Below are 22,570 nucleotides of genomic sequence, written 5' to 3'. Positions count from 1 at the left end.
GGGAACCCCTGAAGTTACGTGTGAACGTTTCGTCCCTTGATTGCATCTGATCCTCAAAGGGGACCAGGACCCGAGAGAGAGTCAGAGGAACTGCTCTAGGACTGATAGGGCTGGACGCCTCCGCCTCAGAGCTGCAGCAGGCATGGTGTGGGGCAAGTCTGGGGCTGCCAAAGGTCACAGGAGCCCAAGCCTCTGGGACCTCCACTGCTCCCCTGGGCTCCGGCCTCACAGAAGAACAAAGGGAGCCCTGTCCCGGGGCCTGGAGTCCCAGCACCCGCTCTCATGAGTACCCCGTAGAACAGGAGATGCTGCTTTTAGAAGAAAATTCCCGAGTGGACAGAAATACAGAGAACCGAGTGACAGAAATCAGTATGTTTTATAAAAATTTTACAGAAACAAACAGAAACACACAACTGGCTTCGGCTCAATGCATTTTCCCACTCTTGTCACCAAATTTATGTTAAATAATAGGGCAAAAATCTTTACATTACTCTCTAGGCAGACTATGTTTTAAAAAACCAGGGGGTGCGCAGAATGAAAAGTGTGTTTTTGGAATAAAGGACCACGCATCTCTGGTTATGCCACATGTAACAGAACATTTTTTTAAGTTTTATTTATTTATTTATTTGACAAAGCGCCAGTGCGCACACGTGCACAAGCAAGGGGAGTGGGAGCCGGAGAAGCAAGCTCCCTGCTGAGCAGGGAGCCCGATGCGGGACTCCATCCCCCGACCCCGAGATCATGACCTGAGCCAAAGGCAGACCCTTCACCGCGGGAGCCACCCAGGCGTCCCAGCAACAGAACATTTTTAACCTCTTTGCCTCATCGTTGGTTGTCTCTGTCCCAGGACACAGCTAGTCTAGAGTCTGTCATGAGCAGGCACTTTCCTGGAGATGAACCTAGTTCGGGTTCCAGTTCCGACCGGCTACGCCTTAGACAGAGCATGGCTCTCCTCCCACACCCCTGCTCTCCGCGGGCCAAGCGCCTCTGCCGCCCGGGCCGCTCATTCACCCTAGTGCCGGACCTGCCCCCTTCCACGCACACACGCACACCGGAACAGCAAACGTGATCGGGACCCCACGCCCTGCCCGGTTCCTCTCTGGAAACTGAGGGGTCAAGGCCTCCACCTGCAGGACACCAGAGGCTACGGCTCTGGCTGGGCTCACCGTTCTACAGATGCCCCCCAAGTGGTTCTTCCTCATCCGTCCAAACAAAACTTCACCGCAAGAAACGCTTCTCGGCAGGAGTGGGCTCCTGGGCACGGGGAGCAGGCTGTGCTCACCTCGGCCCACCCTTCCCAGCTGCCTCCTGCTGACGCCGGCGGACCTCTGCCTTCATGTCCCGGGAGAGCTGCTCTCCTCTTAGGTGACACACAGCGCGGTACCCTCAACCTCGACAGCGACTGGGACAGATCTTAGAACAGCTTCCGAAGGTGCCGGGGGCTTGAGCCAGCCTCTCTGCTCAGGGGGCGACCCTCCCGCCACCTCCTCTCCACGCGCCGCTTCCTTGACCTTCACGTGCCTTTGAGCCTCCGACTCTGTGCAGCACGCACGCGCGCATGCGCACAAGACCGGCGGGCATTCGTCTCCCGCCGCCACGTTGACACCTCCTCCCGACGCCACGTAAGCTCTGCGACGGCGAGGACGTTGAAGAGCAGTTTTGAGGTATGGCGGACACACAGTAAACAGTACGTGCACTTACCCATGAAACCGTCACCCGAATCAAGGAGGTGAAGTGTCCATCTCCTCATGAACCTGTGGTGACCGGCCTCCCTCCCAGGCCCCGGCGGGCAACCACCGACCTGCTCTCGGCCATGACGGCTTTGTATTTCCGGACTTTTATGTAAATGGCAGCGTATAGCAGAGATCCTTTGTCCGAGTTTTGGCATTTAGCATGATTATTTTGACGTCCATCCCTGTCACTTCGTGTGTCACCCCCCCCCCATGCTGGGTAACACCGCGCACAGGTGTGCCCACCCTGGTCTATCCATGATCTGCCATCGGACACCGGGCTGCTTCTAGTCTGGGGCTCCTGCGAATAAAGCTGCTAGGACTGCTGGGTGTCCAAGTCTTTGCGCAGAGATGAGAGTTCCTTTATTTTGGATAAATGCTAAAGAGCAGAACGGCTGGGTCACATGCGACACGTTCATTTATCTGTTTAAGAACCTGCCAGACTGTTTCGCAAGGCAGTCGCTTCAATTTACATGACTAACCCCCCCACCCCGCCCCGGGTGCGAAAGTTCGTCACTCCCTGTTCTTGCCAGCACTTTGGTGGATCTTTTCAATAGCAGACATTCCAATGTGTGGTGGTGTTTCACTATGGGTTTATTTTTTATTTCTCTCCTGAATAATCATCTTTTTTGTGAGTTTACTTCTTTGGTGAAGGGTCTGTTCAAATATTTGCCCCGCCCCTTTTTGGTCAATAAATTTCGAGAGCTCTTTACATAACCTTCATATGCAGGTCTTTAATCAGATTTGTGATTTGCAACTGTTCTTCCAGTTTGTGACTTTTCCTTTTATTCTCTTAACAGCACCTTGGGAAGAACACACATTCTTAATTATGCTTTAGCCTGACTTATCAATTTTTCTTTATGGGTCATGCACTGCCCTCATCTATGGAATCTCTGCTAATGTAACACCACAAAGGTTTTCTCCTGTGTCTTCTAGAAGGCTCTACACTTAGGACTGATCCATTCTGAGTTAATTTTGTATGTGCTGCAAATTTTAAAAAAAATACGGATGTCCAGTTGTTTCATCAAATTTGTTGAACTGAACTATCTTTGTACTTCTTTTTTAACTCAATTAGCCATATATATGTGGGTCTAGAATTCTAGGTTCTCTGTGGGCAAATAAAAGATGTTATCTGTCCAAGGGGACCTGGGTAGCCGGCTCAGTCGGTTAAGTGACCGACTTGATTTTGGCTCAGGTCATGAAATCAGGTTATGGGGTTGAGCCCTGCATCAGGCTCCCCACTCAGGGGGAGTCTGCTTAAGACTCTCTCGTTCTGCCTTTGCCCCCTCCCCCTACCATGCATGTGCGCTCTCTCTCAAATAAATAAATCTTAAAAAAAAATACTATCTGTCTATAACAAACTGTCCTGATTATTGTTAACTTAGTAAGTCTTCAAGTTGGGTGGTGCAGGCTCTCCAACTTTGTTTTCTGTCAAAGCTGTTTTGGCCACCCTAAGTCCTTGGCATTCCATATGAATTCTAGAATCAACCTAACAATTTCTACAAAATAGCCAGCTACGCTAATCTTGATTTGGACTTTGTTGAATTTATGTATCCATTTTGAGAGAACTATCATCTTAAAAATATTGAGCCTTCTAAATCATGAACACATTAGACCTCTCTCCACTGCTTTAGGCTGTCTTTAATTTCTCTACAATATTTTTTAGTTTACAGTATGAAGGGCTTTCACATCTTTTGTCAAAAGTATCCCTAAGTACTTCATATTTCTGTTGCTATCATAAGTGATACTTATTAGTCTCCATTTTGGAGTGTCTGTTACTGATGTATACATTTAGTTATTTTTGTATCATGCAATCTTTCATATATTTACTTTGTATCAAATAACTAATGGGTTACACTTTTGTACCGTTTTTGTGGATTCCAGCTTATTTTCTATATAGATAATCATGTTGTCCATGAATAAAACAGATTTACTTCTTTCTTTCCAATCTGAATGTATTTATTTTTCTTGCCTTACTGCACTGGCCAGAACCTCCAGGACAATGTCGAACAAAGTGAACATCTTCACCTTGTAAAATCACTCAGACTTTCCCCGGTAGGATATTAGCAATAAGTTTTCCCTAGATGTCCTTTATCAGGGTGGAGAAGTTTCTCATTCTTAGTTTGCTGGGAGTATTTTTGTTTGTTTGCTTTCTGTTTAAATCAAATGGACATTGGATTTTCTTGAATGCTCTTTTTTCTACATCTGATGAGATAACCATGTATATTTCTTTCTTAGTTATTATTATGGTAAATTATAATGGTTGACTTTTAAATATTAAACCAAGTTTGTATGTCTAGAATAAACCCCACCTCGTAATGATGTGCTATTCTTGTATTTATTGTTGGATTTGATTTGCAAAAATTATGTGAAGTATTTTTACACATGTTAATTAAGGAAAATGGTATATAGTTTTCTTTTCTTGTATTATCTTTGCCTGCTTTTGGTATCAGGTTAAGCTAGCCTTATAGAATGAACTGGGAAATACTGCCTTTTTCTTCAGTTCTCTGGAGGAATCTATATAGAACTGATACAATTCCTCACTTAAATGTTTGGGACTTCACTGGTGAAGCCATATGGGTTGGAAGTCTTTTCTGTGAGAAGCATTTTAACTACAAATATAATTTTTTTTAACACATACCAGGCTATTCATGATATCTTTTTCTTCATGGTAATTTGCATCTTTCAAAGGATTTGTCCATTTCAGCAAAACTGTTGATTTTATGGACATGATTTTCATGCTATTTCCTATTATCCATTTAATACCCATAAAAACTATAGTGATGTCAGCCCCCTCATTTGTGGTATTAATAACTTGTCTTCTTGCTTTTCTGTTCGCTTTGGTTAGAAATTTATCAATTTTGTTAATCTTCTCAACCACCTTTCTTTTCATCAAATTTCTGTATTATTTTTTTGTTTTTATTTCACCAACTGCTGCCCCAATCCTTAATTCCTTTCTTTTGCTTAATTCGTTCTTCTTTTTCTAGTTTCTCAAGATGGTGGAGGAGGTCAGTGATCTCAGTTATACCTTCCTTCTTTCTGAATATCGTACTTCGGCACTACTCCCTTGAGGTGTTACGTTAGCTGTAACCCAGAGCAAAACATGTTTTGTTTTCATTTTAATCAGTTCAAAATACTTTTTACTTTCTCTTTTGATTTTTTCTTCCACCCATGGATTATTTAAAATTGCACTTAGTTTCCAAATACTTGAAGATTTTCCATATATCTTTGTTTTGATTTCTAATTTAATTTCCTTTTTGTTCAAAGAGAATATGCTTTAAATTACTTGAATCCTTTAAAAATCTATAGAATTGTTTTGCTCAAAATATGGTATATCATGGCAAACAGAAGTTCTGTGTGACCTTGAGAAGAAGGAATGTTCTTCTGCTGTGGGATGGTGTTCTATAAATGTCAATTAGATTAAACTGGTTGACGGTATTGCTAGTGTCTTCTATAAACTTAAGGACTTTGTTTTTTCTATCAATTATTTAGAGATAGGTATTGACATGTCAAACTATAACGTGGATTTGTCTATTTTTTTCTTGTAGTCCTATTTGTTTTTGTTTTATGTACTTTAAGATATGTTATTAGATGGAAAAATAAGATTTTTACGCGTTATGATTGAGATGAAATAAGTCTACCATCTTGCTAGTTGTTTCATACTTGTCTCACCTGGGGCTTTGTTTTGCACCAATGCCATACCCTTGATTCCTGAAATGGTGCCTGTCACTTAGTGGCACAAATAAATGAATCATTATTTGATCTTGGAGCTCAAGTGAGATGTCAGAGAGCATGTAGTCTACCCTTTTAGAAATGAGGAGACTAAAGCTAAACTTGGTAAAGTGACTTGCTGCAGACGATACGAGTAGCAACTAGAGCAGCAAACCCTCCGTCTCTGGATCCCGAGCTCTCTCTATACCATGGCGCCTGCAAAGATAACGGCATGAAAATGCTTTTATTTTGGACTGCTTCTCCAGATGCTAGCCAAAGTCAAGCCATGCCTGCTGGGGGCATACCTCCTCCCCTCAACTCACACACAGAAGCAGAAGACGATGCAGTAAAGTATGAACATCCACACAGGGATGCGAGAACCCGAGTTCTGTACGTTGGGAAAGGTGTGGGAGAGAATGTGCGAAGACCCCAACAGAGGTGCTACCACACATCCTGGGTACGCCCAGCCGTGGGTGTCTGCCAACTCCCAGAGCATATATTCACTTTAAACAACAGAACACATTTCAAATATTTCATTCTTATGGGCTGCATTGTGCCCCCCTCCCCAGTCCATATGTTGGGAGTCCTAACCCCCAGTGACTGTTTTAGGAGAGAGGGCCTTTAAAGAGGTGATTACATTAGAACGTAGAACGAAGTCTTAGTGTGGGCCTTAGTCCAACCTGACAGGGGCCCTTATAGAAGAGGAAATGTGGACACACAAAGAGACTCCAGAGGCACGCGCATGGAGGAAAGACCATGAGCACGAACAGAGAAGGCGGCCATCTACAAGCCAAGGAAAGAGGCTTCAGAAGAAACCAGCCTCGCCAGTAGCTTGATCTTGAACATCCAGCTCCCAGAACCATGGGAAAACAAATTTCTGTTAAATCTCCCAGGCTTGTGGTACTCTGTCACGGCAGCCCTAGCACACTAACACACTAATTTTCTATTTTGCCTTTAAACCAGTATCATCTTAATTTTTTTTTCCCCAGCTCTGGACACAGCTCTCAAAACACTCCTGCAGCAACTGACACACTGCAGACTCTCCCTGAGGAATGCGGGGGTACCTGCAGAGGCAGAAGCACTCAACTGAAAACCTCAGCTACCCGTAGATGTTAACTCAATGGATGTCATTAACTGCAACCCTGACCTGTTTTCTCAACAGATTCTTAAACCTCGAAAGTATCTGTCTTTGAAAGCTCATTGGTTTTCAGGAAATGTCGCTCCGGACGATGTAAACAGGAAGATCACAGTGCTGGGCTGAGGACTGTGCTTCCAGTTTACCGACAAGGCCTTAGCAGAGCTGCGTGTGCTGGTGCAGCCTCAAGACCACAGCATGGCAGCAACATGGCAGCCCCCGAAATCCTTCCACGCTGACCCTCTCCCAGATTTTACATGATACCAAGTCACTCTGTCATTTGCTATTTTTCTAAAGCACTGTGTTTCTTTCCAGTGTAAGTGAACGAACAGAGAGAAAACATGTCCCTGGACTTGTTAGAATAAGTCGTAGTCCCCACTCCTGGTGTGGCAGGGGAATACGGACGCCAAGGTCCCTGAGGGTCAGTCTCCCTTGACCTCCCTCAGCAACAAATCAATTGCTATCACCTAGTGTCTATGTTCTTTCTTCTATTTACACTGTTGGCACTCTAGAAATAGAGAGCAGGGCTTGAAACTTGCAGGGAAAGCTCATACAGACAGTGACTATAGAACCTCAACTGTGACCCTATTTGAATATTATGTCCACCACGCTGACATGGATCAAAAAGCCTGGGAACACAGACACTGGCAATAAAAACTGCCGACTCTACTGAAGGCTTAGATTTGCCACAGATGATCAACCAATGCTGTATTTCTACCTCCTTAAGACAACTCAAGAGAGTAATCAGCTTATTCTGGTTTGTTTAATCTCTGTTCTCCTGAAAAACTGTTTTTGTTTTTTGTGTTTTTTTGGGAGCGAGCACGCAAATGGGAGGTGGGGTTACAGAGGGGGAGAGAGAGAGAATCTCAAGCAGGCTCCACGCCCAGCATGGAGCCTGACACGCGGGGCTCGATCTCACAACCCCGACACCATGACCTGAGCTGAAATCAATATTCAGATGCTCAAATGACTGAGCCACCCAGGCGCCCCTCCTGAAAAACTGGTTTTATGCTTTTAGTGTGTGTGTATATGTATATGTGTATGCGTACAGACATACACACACAGGGAAAGTGGGAATATGGCGGCAAACATTGCTTAATTATATTATCTGCTAAGATTTATAATACCAATTAACATTTCTTGACAAATGACCAGAAACTCAAATTATCTATCCTTCATTTTCACACCACACAATAGTAATTCATGTCCATAATGTTGACCTTGATCCTATAAAAAAAATGCACCAAAGTTCCCAAGGTATATATCACACTAACATACAAATATTATATCATAAGTTGAGCCCAGCAAAGTGAATATTTTAGCTATAACAAACATTAAATGTTTAATTAATACATCTGTTTTCCCTGCTGGAATCTAGAAGGGCTTTTTAACACACAGAATGCATGGTCTGTACTGCTTTGAAAGTAATCCCCAGAAATGTGAACTCATACTTTCTTTTCCTTGATCAGTTTCCTCATTTAAGAAGAGCTTCACGACATCCCGCTGGCTGTGGGGCTGTGGACAGGCGGTGTTGCTCACAAACACCCACGGGCACATTACGTCATTGGAGGACCTCGGTTACACTTGGAGAAGAGTTGCTTATGCAGGCAAAACAACTTCCGTTAGTGAAACAGAGCCCTTTCTGAAAGGCAGGGGACGGTAGTAAAAAGACTTTGCTGCTATGGAGGTGAGGATGGGCAAGCCATGTCCATTACAGACCTCAGGATTTCCAAAAACTTGCTGGAACAGTCAGCTCTCCATCCCTCCTCCAGCTGCCCACACAAGCACGGCCCCACATCATCAGCATGGCAGCCAAGAATCACTGACTCTGATTAGAAATGTTCATGGACGTGGGCAAAAGTTAAATGAGTATGTAAATTAGGTAGAAATAATGTAAGATGAAGAAAACTTGGGACCTATTTCAAGAGACAAAGATCAAACCAACCGAACAAAAATGTGGATAGGCTCCCTATGAAATGTGGGTATGCTCCCAGGCAGTCACATTAAAGTCCATTAAACCTAAAATACAGTATTAATATTCATATTAATAATAAAGGTCTCAAACAAGATTTATAATATTTTTACAGAGAAATCCATATTATATTTCCGCAAAGATGACCAAGAACCTACCCCTGTGCCCACCTTCCCACCAAGACAGCCACTCTCTCATTATCACACCAGACCAACCCCTACAGAGAAGATCCAGTGATCCAGAGGCTCTGGATTTGGGGATAAGATTTTGGTGGGAAGGAAAGAAGGAAAATACAAGATTTAAAAGAGCAGGAGAATTTGGAGGTTCAATTTGAGGGCAGAGAGAGCAGTTTCTGTGAGAGATGAGGGAACTACTGGCAGAGAGAATTTGGATTTGTGGGGAGCCCCTGTGCCCCGGCACTGTGTTAGTTCATGGATCTGAAGAAACTAACCAGAATCAGGTAAAGAATCCCAAATGCGGGAGCTCAGTTGTGAAGGCCCCCAATAAGGGTAAAAGGAGGGAGATGCGGCACAAGAGGTTCTAAACACACAAGTATTTTTCCTAAATTGACTATGCATCCAAGGGCCCCTGCAGGCGCACACGGGCCAGCCAGACACAGAATCATAAAATGGGAAGCCAGAACAAGCAGCACTGCCTTTACCCGGGCGCCGCTCCGTTCAACAGGGCTTAAGTGATCCAACACACTCAAGTCCTTACGAAGAACAAAGAAGCAGGTGTTTAAGTACCTCTTCTTTTCAACGCATTTTCAACTGAATTATAAAATATTTGCATTGAAGAGAATCTTATAGATCTAATCCAATCCCCTCATTTTAAAATGAAAAAACAGAAGCCCCCAATTTTTCATACTAGTCGAAGTTATCCAAAAGCATAATATAAATAAAATTCCAATTACTTTTTTAAGAAAGATTTTTATTTATTTCAGGGAGAGCGAGAGCAAGACAGAAAGAGAGAGAGCATGGGGGGAGGGGCAGAGGAAGAAGCAGAGTCCCCACTGAGTAGGGAGCCCAACGAGGGGCTCGATCCCAGGACACTGGGATCATGACCCGAGCTGACGGCAGACACTTAACTGACTGAGCCACCCAGGCGCCCCTAATTCCAACTACTTTTAATTCAACCATGAGGTCACATAGAAATGCAAGGAGTCTGCTTATTCGTGTCTCCTCTACTAAACTGTGAGCAACGTGAGGACAGGGGTCTTCCCTTTAGATGCTCAGCACGCTCCTAACCCTGGGTATAAAGTAGATGAGCAGTAAACGGTGAGGAAACACTATAAAATATTCATATGAGGTCCTTTGGTCTTGCAGTGATTGAGGCCCACTCAAGATAAAAGATAATGCAGATTGTACATTTTCTAGGAGAGTCTGAGTTTGTTAGTAAGAGCTGGAACAAGCAGGGAAGGGAAGAGCCTAGAGTTATCTCCTGGAAGTGTACGGAACTAACCACACATTCACTGCTAATTCACAGCATTGAAATGATAAGCTCTTTCACCTACACAGACTCTTCGGAATGCTGCACAAATGTGAATTTGCGGGATACTTCTTTGCATGAATAAAAAATGTTCCTGTGTCACCAGAAGCAAGGCTGTGTTTGACATGCAATAATGCATATTTAAAAATAAATACCAAGTTTTGCTTCTGTTAATGGCCAAGCAGCTCCTGTTGGATCAACCCTCCTGTAGAGAATTATAAACTCTGGGAAAATAATCCAGAGGTTCTGGAAAACAACCAGAAACAGGTATATACCAGGGGGGAGTTGGACACTAGGAGGAAGGGAACGGGACTGGATGATTTCCCCACTTTTGTGGCTCTTAGCTCCAGTCTATACTATGCAGGGTTTAAATTTGGATGAGAACTCTACAGTCTTATATCATGAAGAACCAGAGGCCAGGGTTTGGGATAAGCACAGCAGCTTAAAGTAGGAACAGCAGAAGAGGGGGAATGCCACATCTGAATATAGTCTGCCCGAATCTCTGGCTGACTCCGAATCTCAGGCATGCACAGGGCAGACTCCCAGCTCCCTAGGGAAGTCTAAATAAACCGACCCGAAACTTTGACGCTCACTGGAGAGGGCACAGAGGTTGCTATTTGAGTTTAGCCATGAGAAACTGCCCACCAATACCAAATAATAATAATAATAATAATAATAATAATAATAATTCAATATTCTTTGTTGTAATCTAATAGAATCCAGAGGCCCTACTACATATCAGTCACAATGCTCAGGACATATTCCAGAATGACTCAACATAAACAGAAAGAGCAGAAGATGACCACACACCACAAAGAGACAATAAGGGAGACTGATATGAACAAGCCTGGACTTTGGGATTAGTAGACAAGAATTTTAAAGCAGATTTTATAACTATGCTCAATGATGTGAAGTCAAATATGTTCTTAACGATTAAAGAGATGGAGAAATGAAAAACATTAAAAAAAAAGAGAATCGAACATAAAATCTAAAATTTTAAGAAAAATACAGCATTTGAAATAAGAAATTCACCATATGGGCTTACAGCAGCTTAAAGATTACAGCAGAGTCCATTAACTGGAAGATTTATGAACAGAAATTATTCAACTGAAGAGCACAGGCAAAAAATTAGAAAAAAATGAACAGAACCTCAAAGACCTGTGGGATGGTGTCGAAGGGTTGAAGGTATGTGGAACTGGAATTACAAAGACAGTAAGACAAAAAAATATATTTCCAGAAATAATGGTTAGAATCCTTCCAAAGTTAGTGCAAGGTAAGAGATTCAAAAAGCTCAAAGAACTCTAAGTAGGATAAATACAAAGAAAATCTCACCTACACATAATATATAGTCTATCAGTCGGGGTTCCAGCAGAGAAGCAGAAACAGTGTGTGTGTGTGTGTGTGTGTGTGTGTGTGTGTGTGTGTGTGTGTGTGAAAGAGAGAGAGAGAGAGACTGACGGAGAGAGAGAGGGAGAGAGGAAGAGGAGGAAGGAGTGAGGGAGGAGCAGAGGCAGGGAGGGGGAAGGGATCGGAGGTGGTTGGCCCTGCAGCTTCTGTAAGGCCGTCTTCACGGTAAGGACATGTGGAGCTTGGCCTTCGTAGGGCAGGAGGTGGGAGAGAGGATGCGTGTAAAGCAGGGAGAAGAGCGTGAAACCCAGAAGCATGAACTGGAGCCCATGGGACAGACTGAAGCCCGTGTCACTTCTTACTGCCTCTGACCTCAATGGTGTGGCTCTGCTGTGAGGCTGCGGCCCTCCGTCTGGCGGCTGAATCACATGCCGGCCCGTAGAGGGGGAGCCACCCAGGCTGGCGGGGGCGCCGGGGGCAGGCAGGCCTGACCACGGCCTCAGGCCCATGAGGGATCCTGCGAGAATCTCGCAGGAGAATTCTGGAAACTGTAGCTCAGCTACTCAGAGTGATTTATTCTAAAGCCATCACACAGACGAAAATATCCTGGAAGCAGCCGGTGACACGGGACACGTAATTGACAAGGGAACACATACCTGATTGAGAGCTCACTGAATTATCAGCTCAGGGTTTTACACTCAGAGAACATCTCCTCAACAATGAAGGCAAAAAGACGCCATCGGGTACAAGGAAACAAGTTCCTTGCCAGCTGGGGTGTACTACATGAAATGAGGGCAGTTCCTCAGGCTGAAGGGGGACGTACCAGAAAGGAACCAGGTCTCTGAGAAGGGGTGAGGAGATGGGAGCGCTCGCTCGGCTTCAGACAGTGGTGCCAGTGACCCGGTGACCTTACAACCACCCACCCCTGTGTACACTTGACAGGCTGAACTGGAGCTCAACAAAACAAATTTTTTAATTAAAAAAAAAAAAGAGTGAATAGTATTTGAAAGGATAAACATGGAAAAAAATAATAAATACTAAAAGTTCTAACTTAGCAGGTGGACAGAGGTGAAGGCTGATATTCAAATAGGAACACAGAAGTTTACAGAAGGAACCAAAGACTTAGGACAGTAAGGTGTGGAAGACCCCGTGGGCCCCTTCCCAAGAGGCATCATCCCCTGTGGGCCTCTCTCTGCTCCTCCCACTATGTACTAGAATAAAATTACTCATTTTAACAGTTGCCGCTTCACTGAAACGAATACCAAACGAGTGACCAAAGTAAACTATGAAGTACCTAAATTGCTCTCTAAAAGCAAGTTTTCTCTTCCCTTCCAAAGGAAAGCTCTGGACAATAAGTACGAATGCGGTAAGTAGAAAGTAGATCACACTGAGCCAAAGATTCCAAGTCGATCCCCTAAAAGCCTTCCCTGGTCTTCCCTGTTTTACGGTATTATTTTTTTCCTTATGAAGAATAAAGCCTAAGCAGTCTGCATACACTTCTGGAATCTTCTGCCCCACCCACTGGTTGGACCTCTGCCCTGTGCCCAGGGAGTGCTCCCTCCAGGGCTCACAGGCAGCCCGGCTCCTCACGTGGCTCCCGTGGGCCCGCACATTTTTCTCATTCTAAGAAGGCAGGACTCCTGCAACAAAGCTGGGGCCTTCAGGTAGGAACTACCCCAGCTTCCGGACCAAATATTTATAAAAACATTTGCTTCAGTGGGCATCCCATTTCTTTCCCATCCATGTCACGGCGACGGTACCCCACCTCTTCCGTGAAGACTAATCCCTTTGGCTAGCCTTCACAGACCTTGCTTTTTCCCTGTATCTTACTTTTCCCCGTGTGTATCACCTCACAGCTTACAATCTCTATATTGCACATCTTACTATCTGTATATAACTTTACTTTTTTGCTATGTATCTCCACTTCCAGAGCCCTGTTTGGGTTTCCCCCCAGGTACATGAGCAACACGAAAGCAAACACATCTAACCCATTCTGGGGGCTGTTTCCCATTTTGCTCCCGCTCCCTCCTTCTTTATTCTTTCATTTTCTTGAGGAGCCTACGCTCGGTGCTTCATTGCTTTCACCTCCCGCTTCACTCACAAAATTCAAAAAGAACTATTTTAAGCATAAAGGAAAGAATAGAAAATAATATAAAATGACAACCAGATCTAACTAACAGATGTTAACATTTTGTCATATGTACTTTGAAACTTTTGTTTTTTTAAGACAGAAAACATGGAGACGCAGCATTAAATACCTACTGCTTTCCCCTCCTTAACACCCATTTTTAAGCCCCAAGCTATAGTTCTACGTGATCCAAGCAAACACCGCGGGGCTGCGCCTTTGTAGCTTTGCACGCACGTTCTTAGACTTCAGCCCCTAGATAGGCCATCGCGGACATAATTTTCTTTATTCATTTTCAGTTTTTGTAATACTGGTTATTATTCCCTAAGTATCTTATGTAGCTTGATTTTTTATGTTCATTATTTTTGAGATTTGCCAATTCTTACGTATAAATCAGTTTACCAATTGACATTTATAAATCCGACTTATTCATTTTTTATTCAGTATAGTGTTCCCACTATAAGACAAAATGTAATTATTAAACTCCACCATCAAAGATCTATTAAGTTTTTTTTTTCCTTTAAAAATCACACATCGCTGTTTCTTTTTCTTATCTTATTTTTCTTATTACCTTAGCTTACCAGAAGTTATGATAAACACTGCCTCGGGGCACCTGGTTGGTTATGTGTCTGACTCTTGGTTTCAGCTCAGGGTCCTGGGATCCAGCCCGGCCTCGGGACCCCTGCTCAGCTGAGAGTCAGCTTGAGATTCTCCCTCTCCTTCTGCCCCTTCTCTCTCTCTTTCTCTCTCTAATAAAATAAATAAGATCTTTAAAAAAACAATTTAAAAAAACTGCTGAGAATGTGATATTGATAGATATCATTTGCCTTACATTTCAAGAAAATATTTGTAATATCCAACCATTAAATATAACGTTTGTAGAAAAATTTTTAATAAAAAGTTATTTAAAAAGGGTTCATTTTACTTTGAGGTTACTAAAAGTGTTTTAAATATATCTTTAAAAATTACAAATGGTTTCTATTTTCATTTTCATGAAAAGATTGGTCATGTGGATTTCTTCCTTAATCTCTAAATGTGATGAATAACATTATTTTATTCTAATCTAACCATATTTCTAGAACAAATCTGACATGGATATGAGAACATAAATATTGTTATGCATTATTAGAAATAACTGCTAGATATTTTACTTGGCATATTTAAATCTATGTTCACAAATGGCCTATAATTTTTTTTCTTGTAAGAGTCCTATCAGGGTTACCAAAGGTTATAAAGTAAGTTTGAGAAGCATATAACCCTCTTTCTTTCTTAGGAGCAGCTTGTATAAAACCTTTCTAATGATAGGGATTATCTTCTCTTTGGATGTTTGGTGGAGATTACCTGAAAAACTCATCTGGGCTTGTACTGGTGTTTTTGCATTGCGGTGAAAACACTGGAGCTGGAGAGGTAACAGATTTTATACTAATTTAACAATGTAATGTTTTCACATGTTTCTTGAGTCTGCTGATAATTAAAATTATCCATTAACTCTTTTTTTTAATAAACAGCATAAAAATTATTTGTGGTAGTTGTATTATATTTTCATTTCTATATTTCTGTATCTCATGTTGATTTCTAATATTTTTCTTGATTGATTCTGAGATTTGTCTACTTTACTAGTCTCTTACTTAACTGCATTTTCCTGATCCTTCAAACATTTGCTTTCTATTTCATTCATTTGGACTTTTACATTTACTCGGTGTTTCTACTCACTCTCACTGTGATTATTCTGTTGTTGAATTTCCTCCCCTAATTTGATTTGGAAGCTTGGCTAATTTTGGATCTTTCTGCTTTGTTTGCCCGCCTCCACCCCCATACAAGTATTCAGGAACTGCCTTCACTGTGTCTCACAAATCTCACTGCCATTCATTCAACTCCAATATTTTCTGATTTCCAATGCAGCTACTTCGTAATCTGTGACTTATGTTCAAGTTTATCTTAAAGGTTTCAAACATTTGTGGTTTGGAGAAACCTTTCTTTGTTGATTACTCCTAGTTTTATTGCAATTTTATTGATCACAGAAAATGGTCTGAGTTATATAGGTCCTTTGTATTGAGGGTTGATGTGATGCCTTAAAAGACAAACCTGTTCTGAGCTACAGACCAATATCCCCGTGAGCACTGATGCAAAAATCCTTAACAAAATATAAGCAAAATGAATCCAGGAGCATACTACACGGGTTGCACACATGACCGTGTTCACAAGGATTGCACGGACTCTGTACCACCACTGTGACTGGTACTGTCGTCTTCAGAGTAAGTCACCAAGCCACAAACCCAGGGTGTCCCTCCCTTTACTCATGTCTTCTTTCATCTATCTCAGCATGTTTTATATTTGGCAGCATGGAACCTGCACCTCTGTGATTCTACTTATTCCTAAGTATTTTATTCTTTTTGATGCTACTGTAAATGGAACTGTTTTCTTAATTTGCTTTCCAGACTATTCATAGCTTAATATATACAAACATAAAGGATTTTTTTGTGTGTTGATTTCATATCCTGCGACTTCGCTGCATCTATTTATTAGCTTTAGAGGTCGTGTGTGTGTGTGTGCGCGCACGTACTCGTGTGTACTCCTTGGGGTTTTCTACATCTGTGAAGAGAGGTAGTTTTACTACTTCTTTCCAATTTGATTGCTTTTTATGTCCTGCTCTAATTGCTCTGACTACAACCTTCCAGTATTAATGCTGAACAGAAATGTCACAAGTGGGCATCCTTGTTCTCTTCCTCATCTCAGGTGAAAAACTTTCAGTCCTTCAACACCAAGTATGATGTCGGCTGTGGGTTCATCTATGGCCTTTATCATGTTGAGCAAGTTTCCTTCTATTCCTAGTTTTCTGAGGTTTTTTGTTGTTTGTCTTTATAAATCAGCAAAGCGTGTGGAATTCTGTCAAATGCTTCTTCTGCACCAATTGAGATGATCATGTGGGTTTTTTTTCTTTATTAATGTGGGGTATTTCATTAAATAATTTTAGTCTGTTGAACTGTCTGCATCTCCGGGATAAAACGCACTTGACCATGGTGTACAATCCTTTTAATATGCTACTAATTGGTCCTGCTAAGATCTTATTGAGGAATTTTATATCTACATTACTTAGGGATATTGGTCTGTAGTCTTCTTGTAATGTCTTTGTGTGGCTTTGGAATCAGGGCAATGCTGGCCTCATAGAAAGAGTTAAAAAATATTCACTCCTATTTCTTGCAAGAGTTTGAGAAGAAGTCGTGGTATTTCTTCTCTAAATATTTGATAGAATTCTCCAGTGAAGCCATCTGGTCTTGGGCTTTTCCTTGTTGGGAGTTTTGTGATTACTGATTTAATTGCCTTATTAGTAATAGCTTTACTCAGATTTCCATTTTCTTCTTTAGTCATTTTGGTAGTTCGTATGTTTCTAGGAATTTTTCCATTTCATACAGGTTATCCATTTTTACATGTACATCTGTTCACAGTATTCTCTTATAATCCTTTTTTATTTCTATAAAGTCAGTAGTAATGTCCCTATTTCATTTGTGATTTTAGTACTTGTTTTTTTTCCTTACTGAATCTAACTAAAAGTTTGTTAATTTTGTAGATATTTGCAAACACTCAATTTATGTGTCTTTTTAAAATTTTCTCTATTGTTTTTCTGTTCTTTTCCATTTATCTCTAATTTTTATGCCAAAAATTGGCTAACCTAGATGAAATGATGAGGAAGTAAATTCACCAAGAAGATACAACAATCTTCAATTTGGGAGCACTTACAAGCAGAACTTTAAGATTAAAATAAAGCAAAGGTGGTAGAACTAAAAGAGAAATAGTCAAAGGCACAATTACCATTGAGGATTTTCTTCTTCCTTTCTTAGTAACTGGTAAAAAGTGAGCAGTTAAACATTCAGTAAGGATGTAGAAGACTTAACACTATTCATTTACCTGACTTAATTGACATTTACAGAACACTGCATATAACAAGAGAATACATATTCTTTCCAAATGCAGATGAAACATTCATCAATATAAACCATATTTCATAAAACAAATCTCAAAAAATTTAGATTTAAAATATACAAAAGTATGTTCTTTAAGAACAACAGAATTAAACTAGAGACTAAAACAGAAAGCTGAAAAATCTCCAAATATTGTAAATCAAACAATATACTTCAATAACCCATATGGTCAAAGAAGAAATAATAAGGGAAATTAGAAAGCATTTTGAAACAAATAGTGAGTCACAGTATGACACAACAAAACTTACAGGATGTGCTCAGAGCTACAGTGCTTGGAAGTAAATATATAGTACTACGAGGCTGTATTAGAAAAGGAGAAAAGATTTAAATCTAAATTTTCAACTTAATAAACCACAGAAAGAAGAACTAATTTAAAAAACAAGCCAAAAGAAATAGAAAAAAAAAATCAAGATAATAAATGATCAACTCAATGTCAACTAATTCAACAATTAGATAAAATTTTAAAATTCCTTAAAACACATAAGCTACCAAATTTCATTCAAAGGAAATAGATAACTAGAAGTGTCGTATATCCATTAGAGACTGAATTTCTTTAGTCTGGGCTCAGATGGATTCACAGGACATTCTATCAAACATTTAAAGGAGAAAAATACCAATTCTATGCAAAATCATAAAATAGAAGAGAAGGAAATACCACGCATTTTTGATGTCTAGCATTATCCTGATTCTAAAACCAGATGGCTAATACATTAAAAAATGTATAGCCTACTATTTCTTATTATATACAAAATCCTTAACAAAATGCTAACAAGAAATTTAGCAATATATAAAAAATATATACCATGATTGGGGCTAATTTGAGGTATGCAGCATAGACATAATATTAAAAAATCAACGTGATTCACTGTATTAGCAAACTAAAACAGAACTACCACAACTATGTCAGTGAATGCAGAAAAAAGCATTTTGACAAAATCCAGCATCCATTCATAAGAAAAATGTTCAGAAAATAGGAATAGTGGAAAATTTGTCAATCTGAGAGATGGTGTGCATAAAAAAACACTACAACTTAATATCATAGTAACTGGGGGATATGTGAATGTTATAATAATTAAATGTCTGTTCTCAACATTTCTATATGATATTGTTCTGTCAATCTTAGAATAATGTTAAGAAAAAAGAAATGAAAGGCATACAAACTGAAAATATCTCCTTAAACAAAAGGTATTAGCACTAGCAAGTAAGTTTAGCCTGATAAACTACCCTGATAAACACATAAAATCTCTACTAAAAACCTATTTATCTCCATTCAGTTTCTTTTACCCAGTACATAATGTCTGACTTTCAACAGATAATTACAAGGCACACTAAAAGATAAAAAACATAGTTTCACAATGAAGAGCAAGCACCAGAACCAGCCTGAGATACGGCAGAGATGTTGGAATTATCAGACCGGGAATTTAATTCACCTATGAAAATACAGTAAGGGTTTTAATGGAAAAACTGTACTACATTCAAGAACATATGGGTAATATAAGTAGGGAAATGAATTCTCTAAGAAAGAATAAAAAGGAAATGCTAGAAATAAAAAAAAAAAAAAACCACCATCACAGAAATTAAGAATGTCTTTGCTGAGCTCATTAATAATCAGGGCATGGCCAAGGAAAGAATCAGTAAGCCTGCAGAAATGTTAATAGAACTTCCAAAACTGAAATGGAAAAAGAAATAAGAATTGTGAAACAATGATGAAAGGTGTATGTAGTGGGAATATAAGAAGGAGAATAGAGAGCGAAACCAGAAGAAACATCTGAAGCAATAATGACTGAGCATTTTCCAAAATCAGTGCTAGCCACCAAAACAGTATCTCTTAATTTCAGAGAATATGATTCAAAGAGTCCAAAATCTACACCTAGCCATATTATACTCAAATTGCAGAAAATCAAAGACAAGGATAAAATCTTAAGAAGACACACACACACACACACACACACACACACCAAAAACCTTATCTATAGAGGTTCAAAGACAAGAATTAAATTGGATTTCTCTTTAGTAACCATGCAAGTAAGAAAAAAAAAATGGAGTAAAATACTTAGTGTTGAAAGACAAAACCACTGACCTAGAATTCTGTATCCAGCAAGATTATGTTTCAAAAATAAGGAATAATAAAGGTTTTCCTAGACAAATAAAAATTGAGGCAATTTGTCACCAGTAAACCTACTTTGCAAGAAATGTTAAAGAAAAAGTTCAGGGGCACCTGGTGGCTCAGTCAGTAAAGCCTCTGACCTCAGCTCAGGTAATGATTTCAGGGTCCTGGGAGAGAGCCATGCCTCCACTCTGTGCTCAGCACGGAGTCGGCCTGTTCCTCACCCTCTGCCCCTCCCCCTGCTCATGCTCTCTCTGTCTCTCTCTCAAATAAATAAAATCTTTTTTAAAAAGTTCATCAGAAAGAAAGAAAATGATAGAAACTTAGTTCTAGAAAGAAAGGAGGAATGCTTTACAAAAGGAACCAACAAAGGTAAAATAAAATCTTTTTTTCCCTCACCCTTAATTAACAGAAAACAGTTTGTTCAAAATAATAATACAACAAATGTATACAATAATTATAGCTTATGGATGACTGAAATTAATGAGCAATGTTACTTGGGACAGGAAGGAGGAATTAGGAATCCTGCTTTAAGGTACCTGTAACATCTGTGAAATGGTGTGGTATTATTTGAAAAAGGACTTGAATTAGTTGTAAATATATACTGCAAACTTATAGGAAAGCACCAAGATAGTTTAAAAAGAAGTATAAACGATATGCTAAGAGAGGAGAAAAAAATGCAGCCTTAGAAAATGCTCGGTTAAAACCAGAGAAGTCAGAGAAAGAGTAGAATGCACACAAAGATACAAAGAGCAGGACAATAAGCAGAAATTGGTAACAGATACGGTAAATATCAATCCGACTACGGCAATAACCACTTCAAGTTTCAACGGCCTCAAAACACCCCATGGAAAGGCAACGACTGCCAGAGCGCATAAAAAACAAGAACCAACTACGTATTATATACAAGAAATCCACTTTAAACGTAAAGACACCAAGAGATTAAAAGGGCATGGAGACAGACATACCATGCTAATACTTACTGAAAGAAAGCTGGAGTAGTTACGCTAATTTCAAACAGAGCAGATTTCAGAGTAAGGAAAATTATCACAGGTAAAGAGGGACATTACGTAATGATAAGGTGGCAAATTCTCCAAAAAGACGTAAGAATCATTAATGTGTATGCATTTAACAACAAAGTATCAAAATACAATAAACAAAGACTGATAGAGCTGCAAGGAGAAGCAGATTAACTCACTAATACACTTGGAGACGTCAACATCCCCCTATCAGTAACTGACACATCCAGCAGGCAGAAAATTAGTGAGGACATCACTGAACTGAGAAGCACCACCAGTCAACTGATCCAATTTACATTTACAGACTCCTTCATCCCAAGACAGCAGGAGACACATTCTTCTCAAGTTCACAGACCATTCACCAAGACAGACCACATTCTAGGCCACAAAACACATCTTAACAAATTTAAAAGAACAGACAGACATTCAAGGGAACGCTCTCAGGCCACAGTGGAATTAAACTGGAAATCAGTAAGAGAAAGATAGCTCAAAATCCCCCAAATACTTAGGGTTTAAATAATAATATACCTAAATAACACACAAGTCAAACAGGAAGTCTCAGGAAAAAAAAAATATTTTGAACTAAATGAAAATGAAAATACAACTTATCAAAGATCTGTCAGATGCAGTGAAAACAGAACTTAAAGGAAAATTTATTGCACTGAACGCTCTCATTAGAAAGGAAAGATCTAAAGTAATAATCTAAGCTTCCAGCTTAGGAAACTAGAAATAGAAGAGCAAATAAAATCTGGGATAAGGGAAAGAAATAAATTTCAGAGCAGAAATCAATGAAACTGGAAACAAAACTGAAGAGAATCAACGAAACCACAAGCTGCCTCTTGCCAGCTAACCCTCCGTCACACTGAGCGAGAAATTGTATTTCTACGAAGTCCTGCATTTCTGATAGTGTTTTGTGCCTGTGGATGCTGCTATTTGGTGCTGATTGTTCATTATGCCAAAAATGACCTTTCACATTTCATATTTATGTACTGAAATCAACTTAGCCCCAAATTATTATTGTTGTCGGTTTACTTTTTGTAACATTTCACTGCTAAATCTCTGTTCATCCCCTTATTTCTTCCACATTTATGTGTAATTTTGTTTCAGGTGAGATTCTTGTAAGGACAACTAGTTATATTTTGCTCTTAACCCAATCTGAGGGATTGTAAAACTCCGGCCATTTGCATTTTATGCCATAACTAACATCTGGACAGCTGTTTGTTTTCTTTTGTATTACAGTGCCTCGTGATCAATTGAAGGCAATAATTTTAATGTTAAACCCTAAAAGTGTTTGGTAGATATTTGGAGCTCATCTTTCTTTGATCCGAAGTTTAAAAATGGGCCATCATTTGAGTCAGGAAGGAGCGTATCAGCGTGAAGCTCCTAGAGGCATACCGTAGCCGACGCTCTGTCTTCTCTGTTAGCGCCCACGTTTACTTGAACCCTGCTTCACCCATGAGCGTCACTGCGGCCACGAACATCTGCGTAACTGCCATGACCACCCAACTCGTCAAGATGGATTTTTCAGTTGGAAAATAGAGTCATGATTCAGGCTGAAAACTGTCTCTGCAACTTTTGCATGATTCTTCACAAGGGACTCTGATACACCTTATAAAAATGCATCTCAAGCCAACTTCCATTCCTGAATGTGGGTATTTTCCAACACTCAGTGCTGGCTCTCAGTGACTTCACACCTGCCCTGTGTCCTGGACTTTGTTTTTGTTTTTGACAGAGAGCAGGCAAGCGAGCGAGAGAGCACACAAGTAGGGAGAGGTGCAGAGGGAGAAGCAGACCCCACATTGAGCAGGGAGCCCAACACGGGGCTCGATCCCAGGACCCCGGGATCATGACCTGAGCTGAAGGCAGACGCTTCACTGACTGAGCCACCCAGGTGCCCCATCCCGACTCTCTTTTTCTTTCCCATCGATTTTCTCATCCTTCCCCTGCTCACAGAGG

General features: G+C 40.5%; 1 protein-coding gene across 5 annotated transcripts in view; it reads right to left on the bottom strand.

Moving 5' to 3' along the window:
• Positions 1–22,570, bottom strand: part of AKT3 (AKT serine/threonine kinase 3) — a 302,152-nt gene that overhangs the window by 10,719 nt on the left and 268,863 nt on the right. The window lies entirely within an intron of this gene.

The sequence above is a fragment of the Ursus americanus genome, chromosome 2 (genome assembly GCF_024610735.1).
Source record: "Ursus americanus isolate L20-20 chromosome 2, mUrsAme1.1.p, whole genome shotgun sequence".
Lineage (NCBI taxonomy): Eukaryota > Metazoa > Chordata > Mammalia > Carnivora > Ursidae > Ursus > Ursus americanus.
Note: the sequence above shows the minus strand (reverse complement) of the source record. Positions and strands in the feature narration are given on the sequence as shown.